The 23938-nt window shown below is 42.6% G+C and overlaps 1 long non-coding RNA gene across 1 annotated transcript; it reads right to left on the bottom strand.

Annotated features, from left to right (window-relative positions):
* Positions 1-7222: 7222 nt before the first annotated feature.
* On the bottom strand, positions 7223-23669 carry LOC139074153 (uncharacterized). Its single transcript, XR_011524479.1, has 3 exons — positions 23521-23669; positions 19129-19278; positions 7223-7987 (listed from the first exon to the last, which is right to left on the bottom strand). It is a non-coding gene; the product is annotated as an uncharacterized lncRNA (long non-coding RNA).
* Positions 23670-23938: the final 269 nt, after the last annotated feature.

Here is a 23938-nt window from a genome sequence, read left to right on the forward strand (position 1 = left end):
TTTCTCTGTACCTGCAAAGGGAACAGTGCAATGGGTGCCTGCCAAGTGTGTCGGAAGGAGACCTCCACCTCGGGGGCTTCATCCAAGGCACGCCACTGTGCAGTGAAGTGTCACCTGCCTGTCCCCATGCCTAGGGACTGGTGGCTTTTCATACTTGTCCCTCCCCAAATTTTCCTTCTTTAATTCTCTATGCCTTTTCCTTGCTGAGCAATGATATAAAGTCTGGGTATCACCTTTAGGTTTGTCTTACCAGCAAATTTATTTTTAGGCTTTTTAATTAAAAAATAAATAACATTTTATTCATGTCCAGGTTATCAAGAGGAGCATGGAACATGGAATATGATAGAGAATCGACAAAGGAATACTAAATTCTTGAGTTTTCAAGCTGCTAATTTTCCTTTAAAGGTTGGGAAAAGTGTTTTTTTTTTTTTTTTTAAAGATGTCCTATAATTAAAATGGGTTTTGGATACTGACAAAATTTTATTTAGTTTTCACTTATTGCACTCATTTTACAAACTGGAAAGTTTCCATTCATTATAACGTAATTTAAATTAAATGGTAAATGGTCACAATTTTTCCTTCTTGAGGAGTCAGCGTTGGGAGGGAAACCACCTTGAGTGTAAAGTGTTCTCATTTAGTAATAGAGAGATTCCCGTAATCTTCCAACCTGTCTTTAAAAGGGCAAAACAATGCTTTCAAAGCCTCTTACACTAGCCCTTTCGTTCTACGATGAGGAGCAGTGTTGGGAGCTGCTGGGACCTGCCCACGGACACCCGGCTTCATGGGGACCTGAATCCTGACTCCTGTTCACGGGCGGGATCTTCCCGTGTGATGGCCTTTAATGCATTCTTTGGTAACCCAATATCTCGGGTTCATAGTCTTGGGAAATTAGTGTCAACAAAGGGTCTCTTTGGTACAGATTACCATTTGTAAAGTTATAAAGGTTTATTTGAAATCCAAGTCATAAAACGTTGACGCACCCTGTAGCTCTTACCTTTCAGTGAGCTGCTGGTACCTGACTCTCCAGGATCTGATCCCTCCTTCCCCTTCCCAGAAGGGCACAGTTCCCATGCGGGTTCCCATGCGGGTCCCCACGGCACAAGGAGGCTAACTCTAACTCTGGCTTCAGGGTGGAATAGGAGACCTTGTCCAAACAGTCAGTACGTCCACCCTGGGGGGCACAGCTGCTGCTTTAGAGGTAGGCAGGAGACCTAAGCAGTCTCATCATAGTGACTCTCAAAATATTTGCTGGAAATTCTGGGCCATGAGCAGTGTTCTATAAAGATGAAAGGCCTGGCTCCTCTGCAGTCATTTTGCTGCCATGAGGCAAGCCAGGTAGTGGAAGAATCAGACTAACAGCAGGGCTGAGAGAATGCCAAAAAGATGGAGCCAGACCACTGGACGAGGCTTACCCAGGAGCCTGCCCAACTATCCTTCTAGGCATGTGAGCCGAGAATGCTCACTTCTTCTAAACCAGTTGGAACTGAGCTGGATTAAGGGACCTGACTGAGACGCACATGAGCTCATTTTCGGTGCATGTCCTAGGAGAGGAGCGCCCCAGAATCCCGTTCCCTCTCCCCACCCAGTTTTTTGTCGTGAGGAGAAATAAATGGTCTTATCTTTCTCTGCGTGTTCTCCTTGCAGTTTGATCTAGTTGACAGAATCCCCCAGAGTTTCGATCTGAGACAACAGGCAGGGCCCAATGGGCTGTGCTCCAGCACCTGGACCAAACCAACGCCAGCTGCTCACCTGGGCCACCTGTGGACACGGGACGTCTTCATCACCAACAAACACAGCCTTTGCATTACTCTTCTTTGTGCCCAGTTTTCTAATGCAGTGCCTTTTTCTTATTGATCTGAGGATAACCTTTACATACTAAGAATACTCTTCTTCATATATGGTGCAAAGATGCTTTCCTCATTTTTTGTTGGTTAATTTTATTTGTTCACTAGAGTTTTTTCTGTACAGAATTTTTACTTTTCTATGTTGCCAAATTTAGTAATCTTTTTTTAAAAAAGGGGCAAAACAGGGGCCAACCCAGTAGCACAGTGGTTAAGTTCACACACTCCGCTTTGGCAGCCCAGAGTGGCGGTGTCCCATATACGAAATAGCAGAAGGTTGGTACAGAGGTTAGCTCAGTAACAATCTTCCTCACCGAAAAAAGGAAAACGAAAAAACAAACAAAAAAACGGGCAAAACAGCAGTGTGTGAATTTGAATTTATTCAGTTTAACAATGATAAAACAAAATATTAGAATTGATGAAATTTTCAATTTTTGAAAATTAAAAAAGTATAGAGAAGTATGAAGAATAATTTAAGAACTATCAAGAAATAAGATTTTAACACATTTGCTTCAAGTTTAAACAATTTTACATAAAATACAACTGTAAAGATGATGTTGGTCCCTCTGCCACCTACATCCAAGCCTGTTCTCCTCCCTTCAGATATGTAATTACTCTAGTGAATTTTGCATGGTCCCACAAGGTCACAAAAATGTTTTACTTGAAATTGTAGTATCTGGTATTGTTTTGTGTGCATTAAAAAAATCATAAAGGGTATCATAGTTTTATTTGGTAACTTGTTATTTAAACTCAGCATTGTTTCAAGATGTATCCATGTTGATACATAAATATACATAGTTTATTTGTAAAACTTGTATATTGATGAACATTTGGGTTTGTCTCAATTGTGACTATTGCAAACAAGGATGTGATAAACTCTTGCACTTCTTTAAGATTGGTTTCTCCAGGCATGAGCTTGCATACGAAATTTCTGGGTTGTAGGATATGTGCATTCTTGATTCTTTTAGGTACCGATAACTTTGCTTTCCTAAGTGGCTGTACCAGTTGTCCTTATGCCAGGGGTGTATGTGATATCCTGCTTCCTAAATCTTTGCCAATATTTGATATTGTCACACTTCAAAATTTTTGCCAATATAGAGGGCGTAGTTGCTCATTTTGATTTTAATTTTCATTTCCTGCTGTATTAACGTGAAGGAGCAATTTTTCTGGTGTTTAATTGGGTTTTTGATTTTCTCATTTGTGAAGAGCCCAAGGGTTTTGCACTTTTGTCTATTGAATTGTCTTTTTCTTATTGATTCCTAGGTCTTCTTTACATAGGCGGGCTCCTAATCTCTTTGTCTACTAAGACTGCCAAACTTTGTCTTCTTGATTTCTCTATTTACAAAAGCTTTCCTATCCCCATAATATACAAATACCTGTCTGATCATTATTATTATTATTATTATTATTATTATTATTTTTAAGCTTCAGTTCATGGCTGTGTGCCCTAGTTGTTAGTTTTTAGTTCTCTATGTGGCTCACAGTATGACAACTAACAGACGACTGGTGGGGTTCCATGACCAGGAAACGAACCCAGAACGCTGTGCTGAGAGCGCCAAATCTTAACCACTAGACCAGTCTTTACTAGACTGGCTCTGATTATTTATTTATTTATTTTTAAAGATTGGCACCTGAGCTAGCATCTCTTGTCAGTATCCTTCCTTTTCTTTTCTTTTTCTTGTTCTCCCCAAAGCCCCTCCAGTACATAGTTGTGTATTCTAACTGTAGGTCCTTCTGGCTGTGCTATGTGGGACGCCACCTCAGCATGGCCTGACAAGCAGTACCATGTCTGCGCCCAGGATCTGAAGTGGCGAAATTCTGGGCTGCTGAAGCAGAGTGCGTGAACTTAACCACTCAGCCACTGGGCTGGCCTCTATTTTTATATTTTTAAGTATTTAAATCTTTTAAACATTAGAAATTAAATTTGATGAATTGTATGGAGAATGTATCAAAATGTTTTTTGTTCAAATAAATAGCCAATCTTCCCAGTAGCATTTATTGAAGAGTGTATTTTTCCTGTTGATTTGAAATGTGACTTTATAACATTATACAAACAAGTGTATGACACGTATATTTCCGAACGCTTGTCTGTTGATGTATTTGATTCTCCTGGGACAATATCCATTGATGACTGCAGCTTTGGAGTGTATTTTGAGATCCAATCTGACAATGTTTCTACTATTATTGTTTTTACATGTTTCTTACCTAGTCTCAATCTTTTAATCCTCCCAGTAAAATTAAGAGCCAGGCTTCCCTCCCATTCCTACTAAAGTTTTGGGTGGAATTGCATTTTATATTTGTTGGTCATTGACTCATTTCATTATCTTGAAAATGAAGAAAAGATAAATTATTCTGTTTTCTTTTAGAGGGATTAGCTCTTTGGGCAGAATAGGCTTGCTGCATTTGTTTCCTGCTGGCACAGAGCCTGCGTTGAGGAGCAGGCATTGGAAAGAAGAGGTGGAAGATTCCAGCACTGCAGAAGTGGAAGGTCAGGGCCTGTGGGTGACATTTTTGTTGCATGTTTCAATGTTTCTCAGGGAGGATAGAGAAGAAGAGATCTGATCGTGTTTACTATGACTTTGATTCCTTCAACCCTTAGTGATCATTTTTGTCAAGGATTCAGTGCGTGTTCACCACACAACCACTCACCTTGTGGAGACGGTCATTTTGAAGGTCACTGTCTCCTGAGTCAGGAGTCCATTTCCGCACTGGCTCGCTGCTGAAGGATCCTGCACCTGCGCAAAGCCTCTTCCTGTTTCTGCCGCGTCCACGCAGGTCGCTCTGACGAGCATCTCCCCACCTCCTGCTCCTAGTTGTTGTGAGTGGAGCAGGCCGCTCTGCCTGTTCAATGTCACTTCTGGTAAGTTTCTTTCATGAATTTCCCTTTGGTGGTGAGTCCACTGGAATGCATTTGCCTTGGGGACAAACCCAGCCTAAAACTGCCTTTGCTTCAAGATGGCTTACATCTGGGAATGTAAACCAAGATGTCTGGAAAACCTGTGTCCTTAGGCCTCTGCAAATAGCAAATAGCTCCCTGCTCTCCTTTCCCCCGCGGCTGTACTTACACATTTCTCAGCTGACAAGGCTGACTTTCTCGGAAATGACTAGGCTTGGATTGAATGGTGGGGCAAGATGGAATAAGATGATTAACTCCTGTTTGAGGAAAACAACATACTCATGTCCTGCCTTATCATCTTAGGGCTTTTCTTTTCCTTTTTTTGCCTTGCAGACCCTGTTGCGAGTCTGATACAATCTGACTCTCATCCCAGGAAAATGTATATCTATCTATGTAAATATATATATATAAATATATATATTATCTATATGTATCTATATGTAATATCTATATGTAAATAGATATATATGTACACACACACACACACATATATATATACCACACAAATGCATGTGTGCATGCTCGCACAAATATGTACATGCATATGTATGTGTATATATGTATGTGTGTGTGTATATATGTCTGTGTGGTCTATACACACAAACACGTATATGTATGTGTGCACACACACATACATAAAACTGAATTTAGTTTCAAGGGTCCTGAAAATCAGCAAAAAGGACCTTGATGTGAAGGAAACTTGACCTGAAGGTGCTTTGCTCTCTAGAGCTCTAAGTAGCTGTATTTCCAGTAGCAATTACTAATAAGAAAGCAGTTTTGAGGTCTTAGTCGTGCCGAGCCCTCTGGTAAGAAGTCTCTCGCAGGAATCCCCTCCACCACACACAATGTTAGCCCCACGTGAAACCTGAAATAGGTTCTTGAGGGTCGAATAGCTTGTCCAAGGTCAGGTGTAGGAAGTGACTGGTGTTTCTGGTGCCTCTGCTGCTGCTACAGCCACTGTCCGTCTGCCTCTCCTCCCAGACCTGCAGGCCCTTGTGGTGACCTGTCACCCTCTTCCGAGTCATTCTTTGCTGTCACTGCTGCCGCTGTAGGGGGCTTCCAGTCCTTTCCAACCACCCCTCCTCTCTAGACCTTGACTGAAAAGGCCTCTGGTCAGCGGGAGGGAGACAGTCTAAGGAGCTCTCCTTGGCTGGTCATTGTTGGACTCTCATTCTTTGTAGATGCCACCAAGGTGTGTGGGGCCACCTGCGGGGCTGGCCAAACTCAAGTCTGAATAGAAGTCAGGGACACTTGATGGAAACTAACAAGCACATTCTGGAAAACAACTTGCTGAATTGACCTCTAGCTCCGAAAACCTTGATGACTTTTCTCTGAATTGTGCTCTGTCTAAATGGAGGTATTTGGAAATTCCCAGCTGTGGATGTTTTGTTGTTGTCATGTGGCTTCACCGTGTTTATCATCAAACTGGCCTTTTTCTCTCACTGCAATTTTTAGACCCTGGGCTGGCACCCACTGCAGAAAGGGCCCCATGGTGGTCCTTTTGGCTCTGCGGACACACCTGAGCACAACGAGGCAGGGATGTCTGCCGGCAATGTCCCCTGAAGCTAGTTCAAAACCTGTGTTCTTTTCGTTTCAGACCACCATTTCTTGCCAACAGGTTCCCACAGAGGACAAGTGGATGGGACCTGACACTGGCGGACGTCACAAACGGAACCCACAAGGCAGCCTAATGTTTAGTCAACACTCTGAAAATGCTGTGGAAAGACTGGAAAGACGACACAGGTAAGTGACAACCGTCACCTCAAACAGAACCCTGATTCCTCTGGTTCCACAACCTTCGCCCTCCTTCCCTGTTCCTCTCACCAGAGCCCAAAGAATTTGAGGGAGAAAAGCATGGATCATTTACCACTGCCGCCTCCTGCTTCTTCCCCGCTCCCTCTCCTAGCTGTCTCAGTCTCTCTCAAGCCGATTTTCCCAGCGTTATTGCGAGCAACCTTCTTTGCTCCCCAATTTCCTCTTCCCCCTGCTGTGGCTGCACTTTCAGAGCCTTCCCCCAAAACTTTCCTCTGGAGGAATCGACCCTCCTATCATCACCCTCCCCGTGGCCTGAAGACACCGCTTTCATAATAGAGCGTTTCACAGCAGCAAAGTGGTTGTCGATAAACCCTTCGGGTCAAGCAGAGTCAAAGGAAACCCGTGCTAGTCACTGAGCACGGAAGGGTTTGTGTCAAACTCAAGCGCAAACTCAACTCTCAGAAAAGGTTATTATTACTCTTATGAAGTATTCCTGTATTTCCTGTTCAACGTCGTATTATCAGTCTATGTAAGCATCTGCTTGCGGGTTCAACTTCGATACCATGCTGTTGACTCCAATTTTACAAATGTGTAAGAAGTGAGTAAATTAAGTGGTATGAACCCTGCCGGGGCTCTGACCTTGCCGGCCCTGTGTGCAGGCCAGGACTGCTGTACAGCATAATGATTACATTACAATCTTGTGATATTATTCAAAATGACTTCAGATAAGTGAATGATAAACTGGGGGTTATGCCGCCTTTATTACAGAGCTGATAGGTAGCTAATGAGTGTCCAAGTATATGTTGTTACATCAATTACGAAGCTGAGTTTGATGTGAATTCCCAGCGAGGCTGGTTTTGAGCATCATCTGGTGTAAGGCCATAGGCTGAGCTCTGAATTCTGAAAACAACAGGCCTTTTAGCTCTCGTAATTTCTGTAAATTACTAATAGATATCTTTAAAGGCCTGGGGAATATGCTTTAATCCACCAACAGACTTTCTTCGTGGTAAATGATCAACACTTTTCTCTTTCAAAGACTTTTTTTCCATCCTCTGTATTCTACACCCACTTAGCAAGAAGGGTTTCTTATTCCTTAAGCTTGTGTGTGAAGAATAATAAAGACTAGGAAATGACTGGTCAGTTACAGAAGGGAGAGGAGGCATTAAAAAGCCAAATTCAGAATTCTCCGAGGCAAGTTGAGAGCCAGAAATCCTGTCATCAAGGGCAGGACCAGGGCTTCCTGGTTCTGCATTCTCAGAGAGGGCACAGGTGGGCACGGAGGAGGTTTTCCGTCAATATCTGCTTGATGAATGACAGAATAACATCATCATGAAAATGATGCTTCCAATGGCAGAATTGCTGCCTGAGAAACTCACGCCGAGTCAGGGAGATTGCAGTGCTGGAGAGCCGAGCTGGGTTTGAATCCAGCTTGTCCACTTACTAGCTCATATCCTGAAGCAAGTTACTTAAGCTCTTTGACGCTCAATTTCTTTATCTGTAACATGAGAAAGACAATAGCCATTTACATTGAGATGCTGAGACAGTTTGCCAATAATTTCTACCATTTATGGTGCTTGATTAGCATCTGGCAACTGAGTTATTGTTATTAGTGTCGTTATGGTCTATGGCAAGATTTGCGACAGTTCTACCCTTGAAGTGTTTACCTAGGAGGCCGTAATAAGCATCAGGCCTGGGAAAATTATACCTCTTATTCAAAGCTCCCACTGTCGGATGTTCTTAGTAGATAACTCGTCGAATTCCAGGAATAACTGTGGCTTCCTTTCACATTATAAGATGGTGTCATATGTGACAACGTGGTCGGCAAGCGCTGCTCCCCTGCAGATGCCGGGTGATGCCTGCCTGGGAAGGTTGTCCTTAGCAGCTGCACCTGGGAGTGGTGCAAGGGGAGGAGCCCTGGCGTCATGCGCTCTCCCTAGCAATGTCACCAAGCGGCCTTGTGACCCTAAGCAAGTTTTTTAACTGTTCTGAGACTCTAAAGAGTAGAGCATCGGGGAGGGGGTAGATAACCTCTGAAGTCTGTTTCAGCTCCGTGAGTTCTAAAATATTGAAACATACATTTGTACGTTGACTGGCTCTTCAACATTATACATGTGACTTTTAGAACCACACATTTATTGCCAAAGGATCCAAAAAAGGACCAGAAAGTGAATGGCTTCTGAATCGACAGGAGAAATGAAGAAGGCCGGGAGCATTGAAGACTGGAAGGGGCGAAGTGCTCAGTCACAGGGTAGAGCTCCTTTTTGAAAAGACAAATAAAATGGGGACCTTAGAAAGGTTTTGATTGGAGTTGAGAAACCAAGCCAGGTGGGAGAAGAGACTCAACCACATTACCTTCAAGGGAAGGAGGAGGAAAAAGGAACGAAGGGAATTTGTCACGTCCAAAGATGGCAGTGACATGAAGAATGAGAGTAAAAGGTGAGATTTTGGTTCAGGACGTGCAGTGCGCTCTCTGTGCAGCTGAGGGACGTCCCCGCCTCAGCCTGTCACCACTACCTGAAAAACGGCAGCCCCTCTGCTACTTGTCTGTGCATCAAGTTGGAACAGACAGGGCTTGGATGACGTATTTTAACGACAACTTAGAGTTAGACATTTGTTGCATCTTTTTCATTTTATTAGGAAAAAACTTAAGACAATTCACAAATATATTGAACGTGGCCTCTTTGCTTGGAGGGACCAGCCAAGAGTGTTAATTAACAGCTGAGGAGCCAGGCACCAGCTTGGCACACACTCATCTCATCCTGGACACTGCTTTTGCTTGGGAAGGAAGGCAGAGGATGCTGGCTACCCCTGATGACGGCATATATGCTAGCAAGTCAGCCTGTGATTTTAAGAGTATTAATGATATTCCAGATGAATAGTCTAAAATATATCCTAAGTTTAATTAGTTTACCAAATACGTTTTTCGAATAACTTTTAAAACACTCAAACACAGTTTTGAGAACTCTAGAGATTCATTAATATTCAAGACATAAGATTATAAAAACAATAAACAATAGCTGTTGAGAAAGATTATGATTTTAAATGAAGCCAGAGGAGAAAATTAGATTCTAGAATAATCGGCATCATCGATGGGAGTCTAACTGGGTTTAACTATTACTGAAATGTCAGGCAGCCTCAAATGTGAAAATATTAAAATGCCATGATTTCTTATGCTTGGCTCTTTCATGACTTAAATGCTCTTATTTGTTTAATTATGCTGTTAAAGGGAACCAAACAAGTAGTCGACCCACATACAGGTAAGAGTCAGCGAGGAAGGCAGTATTTGCATTTTATAAATATTGTGTCTCCTTCTAATCTGGTTTTTACAAAGTCAGTATGCTAGAGCACATGGTGCAGTCCTTGGGATCAGAATTATGCTGTTTGGATTACACGGTGGGGTCCAGTTCCAGCTTTGGCCTCGGCCAGGCGTCCATCCTTGGGAGGGGCTTTCCTGATAGCTCCCCGCCGCAGGGAAGAGTTGGTGTGAGTTGATTTACGGGCTGAGGCTAAGCACAGATAATTGTATTCCCCAAAGATATTTTTCTCAAATTTTGATAAAGTCAAAACAGAAATTAAGCTGGAATTCTGCAGTTGATGGCATTTATAGTAGTTTTTACCAACACAAATGTTATGATATTTTAAAAATGAAGAAAATTGGCCTTTCTCCCAGAAAGGCAATGCTGGGAGAAATCAGCAGATTTCTTGAAGTAAACATATGCAAAAGAGCAACCACAGCAATCTCCCCTCTGAATCTCTCTCTCTCCCTGTCTGTCTGTCACACACACACACGCACACACACACAGTTCTCTGCAGAATGCTTAGCGATGAAGAAGGCACTCTCCCCTTTTTGAAATCCCTGAAGTTCAATTTAACAGAATTTCTTAAGTCAGAGCCAAAGCTGAGTTTGGAATCTACAAGTGCAAATTGGAAATATCCCCACTGAATGGTCACAAAGACCTACGCTTGCTGGTTTCTTTTCTAAGTGTGCCAAGGAGTGTGTGTGTGTGTGTGTGTGTGTGTGTGTGTGTGTGCTCACATGCGTGGATGCTGATTTTTGCATTTTTAGTAATTGCCAAACTGATTTTTCTGGATCTGGATGCTAAGTTCACATCGCCCTAAGGACTGTGAGAATCTGGGCTGTTAGACAAAACAATTTAAACGATTCAGGTTGAAAAAAAATGCTAGTAAAACCTTTCAGGTTGGGTTGTCTATTTGCCTGTTTATAAAGACCAAGCAAATCATATTCATTCATTCATTCCCTCATTCATTCATCCGTTCATTCCCTTATTCATTCATTCATCCCTCATTCATTCATCATTCAACAATTCGTCACGGGGCTTGCTATATGCCAGGCTGTGTCCCAGGGTTGAAGAGGGAACTGTGCATGGGCCTGCTTTCTGGGCACTCACCACTGAGTGAGGGATGAATCCAGAAGTCAGACTGTGCGCACCCGGGGAAGAGAGTGCTGGATACAGGAGGCATACAGGAAGGAATGCTACATAGAATCTGCCATGGAAGGCTTCCTGGAAGAAGTGGCATTTGAGCCAAGAGCTGAAACTAGGTCAAGAAAGGGGAGCCACACTCCTGGACAGGGAAACAAATCTGCAGCTGTCCAAGGGTGTGAGGGCCAGGGCCCTGCACAGAAAGCAGGCCAGGGTGACCACGGGAACATGTCTCGTGAGGGGGCCCAGGAGTGTACAGGCAGAGCGTACAGGGCCCTGTGGGGTGCAAGCAACTAGGTTTAAATGGAAACAGCCAAGACTCAATGAACATTCGTGTGTAGGAGACACCAGGTGGGAGTTATGTCACCGTGGGCTCCACCCAACATCAGTGTCATTTCAGCCACCTCTCCAGACACACAGCGCAAAGCAACATTACCAATGGACCTCAACTGATGTCACAGTAATGATGTTTTAGAACATACTTTGAAATGCAGGATGTTCAGTGTGAAGGAGCATCTCCGACTTTGTTTTCCCTTTAAGTGATAATAAAAGTATTTGTTGTCACATGGAGACAGACCACTTTTTGAGTAATACGTTGTTTAGAAACAATAAAATCTGTCTGAAACTTTGGTCCTTAACACTGGATAGTTTATACAGCACCGGGGAACCTTTGAGCGATCCATTGTGACAAACAAAATCCAGAAGGAGAACGGCGGGCCCCTCTGAGCAGTCCCACTGCCTCTGTAACCAGCTGATTCCCAGCCTTCCATCCCGCCGATTGCCATAAATAGGCATTACGCGTGAGGACAATGTGGGAAATGGAGTCTTGGGAAAATAATGTTTGAATATTTGTTTCTGCATTTACATGCTCCATTGATGAATGAAATAGTAAATATTGAAAGCCCAAAACTCTTTTCATTTCTCCTTCAAAGACCCACTCCGAGCCTATCTGGTCGACATGGCATCGTGGCTACCCAAGTCATTAATCACTCTTTGTTTGGGCTGGGTTTTATTGTTCAGAATTGTCCAACTCCTGCTCCGGATGGGAGAGCACCGAGGCACCGAGTCCTTTGTTCAATATGCTAGTCCCGCGGCCACACCTGGGGTCGGGGCTGGCGCGCAGGGCAGCAGCATCTTGACTTCGTTGTGCATCTGAGCCCGACTCAGAAGTCATGTATAGCTTTCGAATAGGAAAGGTGAAAGCGTAAACAGATTGTAATTTTGTGGCTTGACAAGCACCCAGTGGCAATTTTCCAGGTGTTACTACACGAGTGATCTTCTCTTAAAAGCTTTGTCCTAATTAATTTTAAAACACATATTGAACAACTAACATTTTATTGGTGATTTTTTGAGGATTTCTTTATGTACTGAACAGAGGACAAGATCGTTAGGATTATGTGAAGTGTAGAAATAAAAGAATTACCAGAAGCACTTGGTTTTTGCAATTTAATTCACAGCTTGGAATTATATAGTTAAACTTGGGTCCTCGGAGGCCCTAAAATACAATCCATCATTAGGAAATATTTAGGAACATTATTGGAGAACTGTGATAATGTATGGCTACATAGCTATGGTAATGCGATTTAGGAGTAAAAAAATAATAGCTTTCACCCCAAAATCATATAATGTAAAATATCTTCTGTCAACGTATGATTTGTAGGTGGCATCCTGCACGTGTATACATGTATCGGCAGTTCTTTATAAGATGCATACATTTTTATTTTGTTTACCAGTATGTAAGGTACTAAAAAGGGTTTTATTGGAAGCACACACTCCAGATTTACAATATTATATTCGAGTGTATACATTTTCTAGCAACAACAACAAAAAAGGCTCCACTGTATCCACACCAGTGACAAATCTGCCAGGAAGTGACTAGTCGATACGCCTTTTTATTACCGCAGCTGCCTTGTTTTTTCTACTCAAAATAAAAGAAAATCACAGAATCCTTAAAATAATAGCTGGCAGCAGGTAGTTACTGGGAAATGCATGTCCCCGACTCTGCACTTTGTAGCATCCATCCGGATGGCAGATGAGAGGCTGGGATCTGCAGGTCGGTGACAAATACACGGGTAATAGCATTCAGCTCGCCTAACTGTAAAAGTGAATTCACCAGTCCTCTTTGTTTGATTGTAGACCTGACATGTTGGATGAGAGGGGCCCTTGGATTGTCTGCCAAAACAGCAGCACAAATAAACGCCAGACACCAGGTTGCTTGATGTTGAATTACAAACACCGCGCCCATCATTGATTCAAATTGAGCTGATATGTAAAGCCCTTAGATGAAGGGAGATCTCGCAGCCCAACGGCACCCGGCGGGGTGGGGCAGGCAGGAACAAAGTGCCTCTGGGAAGCCCTGGTACCCAGGCTGCTCGTTTACCTTGGGCGAGATGGGCGCCGGGGCTCTGCAGACGGGACGGCAATATTTAACATTCATTGGTTTTCTTCTAAAAGTTCTCTGATTGTCTAACGTGACAGCTCTGGCACCGGAGTCACTGCAACTAAAATTACCTCCTGTAGCATTGCTTGATTTAAGCGAGAGGCAGCTTACAGGGGTAAAAGAGGCAAGTATGTGCAGCCTTTGGTGTGCCTTTTTCTCTACATATTCCCTTCGCATTCAGACAGCCCCGACTTAGAAGAAGGCAATAGTGAGGAGAGCATGATATTTATTGGCTGTGTTTATTTAAGGTTCAAAAATAGATGTACAGTGGAGCTTATTACATTTCTGCCCCTGACAAAGCAAATCCCGGCGAGTAATTGCAGGCTCTCTTGCATCTGGGCTTATCTTGTTTTATAGGATACATAGTCTACTCGGAAAATAATTAAAAAAAAAATTATTTCTTAAAACAATTCTTGATATTTCTCAAAAGTCTTTTGTGACTTTTTGAAATTTTGTGCCAAGCCATGATTCTTACCACCCCATTCCAGAATGGCTAAGCTAAAATTTCATTTTCTGCACTTGTGCACAGGTGTGAAATTTGTAGGGGAGACGAGTTACAGCAGGCTCGTCCGTTAACCGAAGCTGTTCCAGGACTGGGTGGAATCTTCCGGGCACCGCGGCACCTGCTGTGGTCTGATGGCCGTCGCTGCGCTCTGTGCCTTCGCCCTGTGCTCCCATCCACAGCATGTCCCAAACTGCCTACAGTCCCGAGTCTGAAAGACCTGAAATTCAGTGGCTTAAACGATACTTAGTTTTAGGATGGAATGCCACGCCGGACTGACTGGCCCGTAGCACTCAGAGAAAGATTATTGATAACAGCTTTGTCTCATGGGTGCTCAGCTGTAAAAATAACCTGCACATTTAAAATATGCTGTACGTTTAAAATACACATTTTCTGTTTTTAGCCTGTGATTTAAATGACTTCCCGATAAAAACAGTTTTAAACGATTATGGAACACTCTGTGTGGATCTGAATTCCTTAAAAAGTGCTGTGAAAGGCTGTGGATTGTGATTTCCAGATCACAATGATTCCCACCAACGTGCCCGGGATTCCGACTCTTTGACAAGAGCACAAGTAACGTTTACATGTGAGCTTCTAGCATCTGTAAACATTTAACAATTTCTCAGCACGCTTAATGGTGTGTCACGTTATTTCTAGCCGAGTGGAGTCTTTCAGTGTCCCTGTGACATCCTTATTTAGCAAACAGACTCTTCAGTAAGAGAACTAAATTTAGTTCTTTGCAAGGAGGTTATAAATACTAATTTTTCTGTTGCCAATATTGATGATTAAATCATCCTAATTTGCATTGTCTGAGCTAATCATGGGATGATTTATTTATCTGCTATGTTTACATGAAGTAGATAGCAACAATTAAGTTTATTTTCACTGTAGTTATTAGAAATACAGTAAATGGTAATATATGCCAGAAGCAAATAAACGTATTAGCAGGAAATGTTTAAATGATCTGAGTAACCCGACGAGCCAGCATAGCAGGTGGTGATATCCTGTTTTTAAATTACATTTCGGCAAGCGAACATCATAAATCCCCTCGTGTTATACATTTCGCTGGTAGCGACTTCTACCCACATTATTCAGTTTGACCTCATTCCTGCTAATCACCATCCCGGTTTTAATAGCTGCCACAGTGAGTGAAACAGTTAATGCAGTATTTCTTGCCGAAAGAGTGCCTGTCAGGCTATTGATGACAAATTAAAATTAATAAAGAAGATCTGTGTTGAATTTGAGCGAATGGAATAACTATGGTATCCACGTGACGGCCGAGGCCTCTGGGGCGCTCTGTGAAGAATAATGTTTTTGGTGTACGTGCATTGTCTTGAAAGGCACGCTAAAACTGCCAAATCTCTGCCTTCGCCTGGAAGACTTCCTGAAATAGGAGCTGTATTCTTTTAGCCCTCATCACATGTAATTTATCCCTCAGAGAGTTATTTCCCGTTCTGTACACCTTAGCTCTGTGCTGTAATAAGAGTATGTTTCTGAGGTTCTACAGTTTTATTTACCTCAGTAAGAACTTTACAGGAGCAATCACATACACACAGGAGTCCAGAAAGCACTGCAAATAAGGAAAAGTTCAATACTGCATTTCTGCTGAATATATCTGCCTCCATTTCAAGGGGGCCCAGCCGTTCAGTTAAAGAGCCCACACCGCTGCTTGTTCACAGAGCACTTAGCATTTTGGGGTCATTCTTTCCTTTCTTACGGAAAATGAGGTCTAATCACAGCACATTTATCTTTTCAGTGGTTCCAAAATGAGAAAGCAAAACTCTCCAGAAGATTAGACTAAATATACTAAATAAATACGTTCCCATAGCTTGTGTATGTTTCATGGCTACTTATAAATAGCATATTCATTAAAAGAAAAAAAAGATTCTGCTGGGAGAGTGGGAGCTGAGGGGAAGGCCATGCACCGCCCGGGACTGCTGTGGGAGGCCACTCTGAGGCGGTGAATTAAATGAATATGGCAAGGGGGGTTACGCAGCCCTGCTAAGACAGATGCCGCATCCCAGAATCAGCAGACATAATTTTTTTTTTTTAAAAGATTTTATTTTTTCCTTTTTCTCCCCAAAGCCCCCCGGTACATAGTTGTGTATTCTTCGTTGTGGGTTCTTCTAGTTGTGGCATGTGGGACGCTGCCTCAGCGTGGTCTGATGAGCAGTGCCATGTCCGCGCCCAGGATTCGAACCAACGAAACACTGGGCCGCCTGCGGCGGAGCGCGTCAACTTAACCACTCGGCCACGGGGCCAGCCCCTCAGCAGACATAATTTTGACTGTACCCAGGAGACACACCACAGAGCCTGAGTTCTCTTCTGCAAAAGAGGCAGGTCATGGACGTCAACCTGGAAGTCATGGGTGGGTGGGCTCTGTCAGCGCTAAGCCTCTGGCTGCCCTGGAGAGAGGAAGCAGAACAAAACTGCTGCTCCTGGACTCCTGGAAATCTAGGGGAACCCCAGGGCCATCACCAGAGTCCGTGATGAAAGGAGGCACCACATAGCACCAACCTGAGCTCCAGGCTCCAATGGCTGCCAATGGCTGTGTGACTTGAGGTCTGTCCCTTCCTTGGTGGATCTTAGATTTCTCATGCGTGTCCTATCTCTGTAACCTATAGGAATAAAGAATAGTGGGGAGCGGTCTTGTCTTGGGCTTCGGGGTCTTAGGATGACTAGCTCTCTACCTTGGAGACCACTAGGTGGGAGCTGCTTTCTTGCCATGTTCCTGCAGGCCCTTCCCAGGCCTGAATCCTTGCAGCCCATCTCCCCTCCCACTCTCCCTGACTATGGGGCTGCCTGGCTCAGTCTCCTGGACCACCAACCCCCGGACCTGAAGGTCTGCGTAGCACCTTCTCACTGGGCACTGTGCGTCGGGGTGCACACCATTGCTTCTCTGAATTGGAAGCCTTTTAGGTAGAGACCATCTGAGAGGTAACCATTCATTAGACTTGGACGTTGGCCTAAGGTGGATGGACTTGCTCTCTCTTCCGAGAGCAGTATGGGACCCCACCTTGCCTCAGCATGGCTTCAGATCCTGAGTCTAATTCAACAAGGTTTTTTAGACTTGGAATGTATCATCAAGGACAAAGAGAATCTGGAATGTAGGTATTCAAGTAATAGTCTCTTACAAGATTTCTAAGTCTTTGTCTCACTCCTATAAAAGGTCTTATACGGGCTTTATCAGAAACTGACATTACATATTATGACCTATTGCAACCTAAAAACCTTCTGTGTTTTTTTTTTATGTTTAAAACATAGAAAACATCATTTATTTCTCAATTCAGCGCACTTCTGGATGTATAATTAGTTGCTGGGAAATAAATAATATTACGTTTAGTTTTGGATTAGCATTGGATAAATGGTAACAAGAGATATATCCTTCTTTTCTTTAGAGTGTCTGTACATGACAGTTCTTTTTTTAAATTTATTTTATTATTTTATTTATTTTATTGCAGTAACATTGGATTATAACATTATATAGCTTTCAGATGTAAATCATAATATATTTCGAATTCTGTGTAGATTACATCATGTTTACCACCCAAAAACTAATTGTAGCCCATCCCCTCGCATGTGAGCCTCATCACTCCCTTTGCCCCCGTGGTAATCAATACAATCTCCAATGCTATGTGTTTATTTGTCGTTGTTTTTATCTTCTACTTATGAATGAGATCATATGGTATTTGACCTTCTCCCTCTGACTTAGTTCACTTAGCATAATACCCTTAAGATCCATCCATGTTGTCACAAATGGCCGGATTCCATCATTTCTTACGGCTGAGTAGTATTCCTTTGTGTATATATACCACATCTTCTTCATCCATTCGTCCCTTGATGGGCACCTAGGTTGCTTCCAAGTCTTGGCTATTGTGAATAACGCTGCAGTGAACATAGGGGTGCGTGCATCTTTATGCTTTTGTGTTTTCAACTTCTTTGGATCTGCGTTTTGCCCAAAGGTTCAGTGATATTGCAGTATGTTCTGTGCACAGTGGTTGTGTATTCCCTGTTGAATAAAGGGCTATCGATTTAACAGGTGTGCAAATGATGCTGTGCATTCATCTCAGCCCTGAGAAGTGGAATTGTTTTAATATAGGATTAAGAGGCTTGACGTCTTGACTAATTGAGAGGAGGCCCTTTGCAATTCATAGGGTTGACATATACTAGTCAAATTGCTCTGTCTCTGAGTTGTAAAATAAAAATACAGAAAATGAGGAATTAATTCAATTAAACATTTTCCCACCCACATTTTACCTTTCCTGACTGCTCTGGGGAATAATTTATGAAATGTATATCACCAGAAGACTTATTTTTGCCATTATTTTTAACTTAATGAGTGTACCTTGCACATCAGAGAGAAAGAACAAAGGTTAAATTTTACATTAACAGCACATTGCAACATGGTATGCAAATATCTATATGCAAATATAAAGCCCCTGGAAGATAAATGTGTTATATTTTTAACCAGTTAACTATGACTGTGAAGTATTGTGTGAGATATTCAGTGGTTTCATTTTTATATCTTTCTTGTAAATAATGCATAAAGTATGTAGATGGTGTCAAAATATGATTAAGCTATTAGCTTTATAGTTTTCATAGTTAAGAATGTGTTCAGCATGGAGCCCCTAATAACTCATTTCTAAAGGCAGCGACCATTATGAAATATTTCTTGTTCAAGTGAACGTTATCATGTGACATAATGATTTTGCTTAAAACCAAGTTAAATGAGGAGTAAAATTAAACAATATTGCATGAATTGTGTTTGACTAATTTTGTGTCACATTATATTAGCCAAGCTTTCAGAATATGTGTTAATGACAAATAGTGTAAGCCCCAACATACTTTATATGTCTGTACAACCACCCTTAAGTCATTAGCTTTTTAAAGGTTCATTTTGTTTGCAGTTTTTGTAGCCAGTGGCTTTTCCTGATTACTTTTGCCCATAAAAGTAGACACAATTCGGAAATAAATTTTACATACATCGTGGGGACTTAATTTCAGGCACAGGGGCATGATTTTTATAAGAAAGGCAAATCACTTGAAAACTCGAGACATTCCGTTTGATGAGTGCTGTTTCTAAATTAGACACTATAATGACTTAAGATACCAGCAACAGCCTCAAAAGAACAATCCTGTTGCGTGGTGGTAGACCGCTCCAAGTAAAACTTGATGAGAAGACAAGCGATCATCGACGTTGTAACCCATTGCATCTAAGGCTAACCTTGTCCTTAAGACCTTGCTGGGCTGACCTCTTTGTGTCTGATGTCCGAGGTGGCCCGGATTTATCCTTTGTACGTCATCTGTGGTTCGGCCTGCAGGCTGGCTCTCATCTTAGTGGAGAGCTGGGGGATGGTGTTGCCGTGGCGAGTCTGACAGAGCAGCAGTGGGGCCCAGAGTCACTAGCAGAGCAAGAAGAAGCGTCTTAATGTTTACACTCACTGCCTGGGAGGAGAGCTTGACCTTTACCCAGAGCAGGGGCGACCTCCGTGCAGTCATAACTATGATCTTTGCTGATCATATAAAGGGATTTAAAGCGTTGGGAAACATCATGTATGGAGTAATAAAACCGACCAAGTATGAAACAAACATCATGTAGGTATCGATGCTATTTTCCAAAATGTTTGCCGTCTCCTGGAACTTTCACTAAGAGCAGGGGCTCCGAAGGTGAGAGCAGGTCCTCTAAGCAGTGTATACTAATGGAGACGTTGGAACTCAGCGCCTTCTGTGTGCGTGTGCCCATGTGTGTGGTGCGTGGGGAGTGGGGAGCAGATCAGGCACCCGACCCTCTGTGACCTGACGAAAGTCCAAGAGATGCCAGCAGAGTCCAGCAAGCTTGTGCTGCCCTTCTCCATGGAATTCTTCCCTGCGCCTCCACAGTACATCTAAATATTTAAAGGGGGCAGGTGGGAAGAGCAACATCTTTAGTTACTAGCAAAACACTATTATGTTTTAGGCATTTATTTTTTCTTTTTGCTGAATTTAATCAAATGAAGTGCTATTAGGCATTAATGGCAATGGAACCACAGTTGGACACTGGCGTTAGGAAGTGGGTGATGGCCTGCACCAAGGGTGGCCCCTTGGGCACAGGAGTGCCTGTGACCTTCAGCATCAAGGAATAGGAAGTGGGCTGAGGACCTGGTATAGTAACTGCACAGACTATTTGAAGAGGAGGAGAAAGACCCACATTTACAGAAGCGCTGTTAGGATGACGACTGAATACTTTTACATCAGCAATCAATACACATGCTCATGATTTGGTGTCATGTGCACAGAAAGAAGATTCTAGAACTTTGTAAAGGCTGCGATGACTACAATTTAAAAACATCTGCACCTCTCCACATATCGATACTATGGAAGGAACTGCTACAACTGGTGAACAGCCCTTACCCAAAGGTTAGTGCATCATCAGTGATTTCTGTTTTCTTCTTTATACTTTTTTGAATTCTCCAAATTTCTTCAATGAACATTAAACTTTAATTTTGTTTTTATCTATGATTTATTCTTTTTTAAAATTTGAGATAAATATAACAGAGAAAGAAAATATCCCATCATCCCAGCATCCAGATAACCTCTGTTGACATGAAAGAAGATAAATTTTAAAAACAATATATATACATGATTAGAAATTTTAAACAAAATGCAACATGGAAGCTTTGCTCTTCCCATTGCTCTCCTAAAAAAATAATTGATACTAATGGTGTCAATACCTGTAAAAAGATGGTTGTATATATACCAGTGTGTATGTGTATAATTTATACATAATGGATCACATTAAATAAACCAGTTTGCATTTGCTTTTTTCATGTAATAGATCTTGGATATCTTTCCATGTCAACATAACTGTATCTAGCTCCCTCTGAATACGTTTATATCAGTATTCAATACACATGCTCAGGATCTGGTGTTGTGTGCACAGAAAGAAGATCCTAGAACTTCGTAAAAGTCTGCATGCATTATTATCTTTTTAACTATCTTTAGATTCAGAAAAAAATTCTCTACCTCATGTCAATTTTATAATTGTGAATAAAAACTAAACATTGTGACCTGTATTGAAGAGCCCGTGGGTGTAGTGGATTTCAATTCTTTGGGTGTGTGAGTAATTCTTTTGAGTGCTGGTAGAGGGATCATAATTGCTCCCACTTCCTGTTGGGGGGTCTCAGGGCCCTCTGTCCCTCTGTGCACAGGTGCTCAGGATTCAGGGGCAAAGTGCAGCAGTGCACCACAAAGCAGAGGCACACATGCCACTCGGCTCCTCATACGCTACGGGTGACCTTGGGCATGTCACTTTACTTCCCGAGGCCTCTGGGGTCTCAGAGGGAAAAAGAGGACCTCAGGTATGATTGTTGAGTGCCTGGGATTCTAAGTCTCTTCTGCTGCCAATTATCTGGTGACTAACCCACTGGGCTGCCAGTGTTCCCTTGAGAATACTCGAATTGCCACAGAATTGACTTGACGCAGAAGCCTCTCACTCCTGTCCTATTTGAGTGATTGTTTTTAACTAAATAAGAATCAGACGTCTTCACTTGTAAAGCATTGAACCACACGAAGCAAGAGGGAACCGTCACCCCTGTACCCCCCTCCCTGGAGGAAACTGCTGTGAACAGCTTGACACTGCCTTTCAGACATTTTCTAGCCTAACCAGTGCACACCCATCTATGCACACATATGTGTATGTGCTTCTTTTTGCACAAATGGAGTTCCCTTTTAAGCTTGCTTGTGGCTGTTTCCACTCTGTGAGCTCACACAGGCGTCCTCCTTCTTTTTCGTGGCTGCAGAGTAGTCCATCGGATGGTGCACATTTAGGTGGTTTCTGATCTCTCACCATCGCAAACAACACCGAGACTAATATCTGCATAGTTCACGGACATGTGAGTATTTGTAAGACTGTTTCCGTGGGCTAAAGCGAATTGCACGGTCAGAGGATAACCACGCTTAGCATTTTATGGGATGCTGCCAAAACATCTTCCAATGTGGTTTCCAATAAGCATCCAGACAACAGTAATTGTGATTTCTAGATCCCCTAAACCTCTTTCAACATTGGCTTTTATCAACCCTTTAAACCTTTGCCAATATGATACGTGAAGACAAGCTTCCTGGTTGACCTGTGAATTCTCCTGAGACTCCTCTTCTGCCTCTTTACTCCCTGTGGGGTTTTGGTTTCCGGTTCGTCTTGCTTCACTCTCTGATCCGGGGTCTCTTCACTCTCCATGACATCAGCTCTCACCTCTGTGCCCTGACCCTGAGTCCATGCTGGGCCCTGCTCTCACTCATGGCTCTGACCTTCCCTTCTGGATGTCCCACCACCCTGAGTGTCTACCTCACAGGCCACATGTCCCAAAATGGACCTGTCATCTGCCTGTCTAATCGTGCTGTGTGGACATTGGCACTCAGTAAATATTTGTTGAACGACTGCATGAATAAATGCAAGGATATCAGGACAAGGAAGAGACAAGGTTTACATTTTCCTACTCTTTTTGACCAATCCTGTATTATATCCAGTAAAATGTAACAAGAAAGACATTTTTCTGCTTCCTTTTTCTTTTACAGAACAAAATTGACTTTGCATAACACACCATTATTTATTTAACCAGTCCTCATTTTTAAAAACTTCCTCATGTTAATTTTATATTTAGGAAAAAACCCAAACAATAAGCATAATTTAAAAAGACTGCGTGCCCTGCACGCAGCTCCCCTTCCTGTGTGTGGGAGGCGGGGGCGCAGCTGCTCCCGGGGCACCGTCTGCGAGGCTCGAACCGCCTCTTCCTCTGCAGGATTTCCCAAATTTGAGAAAAAGCTTGTAGAATTTGGGTAAGATATATTTCATCTTAGAAAAGTGCAGAAACACATGAAAAAAGACTGGAACCGTGATACTGTTTGATCCAGAAATTTATCTTAAAAATTAATCAGACTAATTTGTAAAGTGAAAGAATGCTTGGTAAAAATTGAAGGCCAGGAGTAGAGAGCTAGTTCATTAAATTATGACACAGCCACAGAGCGGAACATGTGCCGTCATTAAAAATAACACACGTGTATGTATGTACGTATGCATATATACATTGTTACTGTATAAATATATGTATACAAATATAGACATTTTGATGTAAGAAATGTTCACGGTATACTGTGCAATAAAAAACAAGTTGTAAAATGTTATGTAGAGTATGACTTATTTATCTAAAATATATATTAATATGTATACGTATATGCACATAAAGTCTAGAGAGATATACAACAAAATGTTAAGTATGTTTACCTTTTAGCATTTTTAAGTCTAGATTTTATAGTATTTCTATAAAGACAATATATTAATTGTGTAAACAATAAGATAAAGACTTAAATTAAAAATATTTCAAAAATGCAATTTCAGTATCAGCCAGCCCTTGAGTGCGCTGGCTGACTGAAGGACAGGCTCTCCTTGTGACAAATAAGGTCAAGCCTCTCCCAGTTCCAAAGGTAAGCAAAAGGAAACCACTACGAAGCAAAATTCTTCCCTCAGTCTTGTGTTCCCCTCAAGTGAGTGCACTGTTTTATGCCTTCCCTTTATAATAAGCCTCTTAACAGACCACACGTACTGTCTACACTTCCTCCGTTCCGTGTGTGAGCGGCCCCATCACAAACTTGATTCCACCCTCCTCACTTGCCTCCTCTGACGGTGCTCCTGCCAGCTTCTGCAGAGGCCTCCAGGCTGCCTGTCCAAAGCCCTGTCCGCAGCCCTGTGCTCCTTGGTGCTCTTGGCCTCGGTGACTGCCGCTCGCCTCTGGTCTCCTCCTCCCCTGGTGTGGCTCCTGTTATGGGTTGAATTGTGACCCTCCAAAAGCTCCATTGAAGTCCGAACCCCTGACCTACGAATGTGACCTTATTTGGAAACAGGATCTTTGCAGATGTACTGAGATAAGATGAGGTCATAATGAATTAGGGTGGGTCCTGATCCAATGTGACAGATGTCCTCTTCCCTTAAAAGAAGAGGAGAGACAAAGACACAGACACGCACAGAGGGAAGACAGCCACATATAGATGGAGGCAGAGTTTGGAGTCATGCTGCCGCAAGTCAGGAATGCC

The sequence above is a fragment of the Equus przewalskii genome, chromosome 1, assembly GCF_037783145.1.
Source record: "Equus przewalskii isolate Varuska chromosome 1, EquPr2, whole genome shotgun sequence".
Lineage (NCBI taxonomy): Eukaryota > Metazoa > Chordata > Mammalia > Perissodactyla > Equidae > Equus > Equus przewalskii.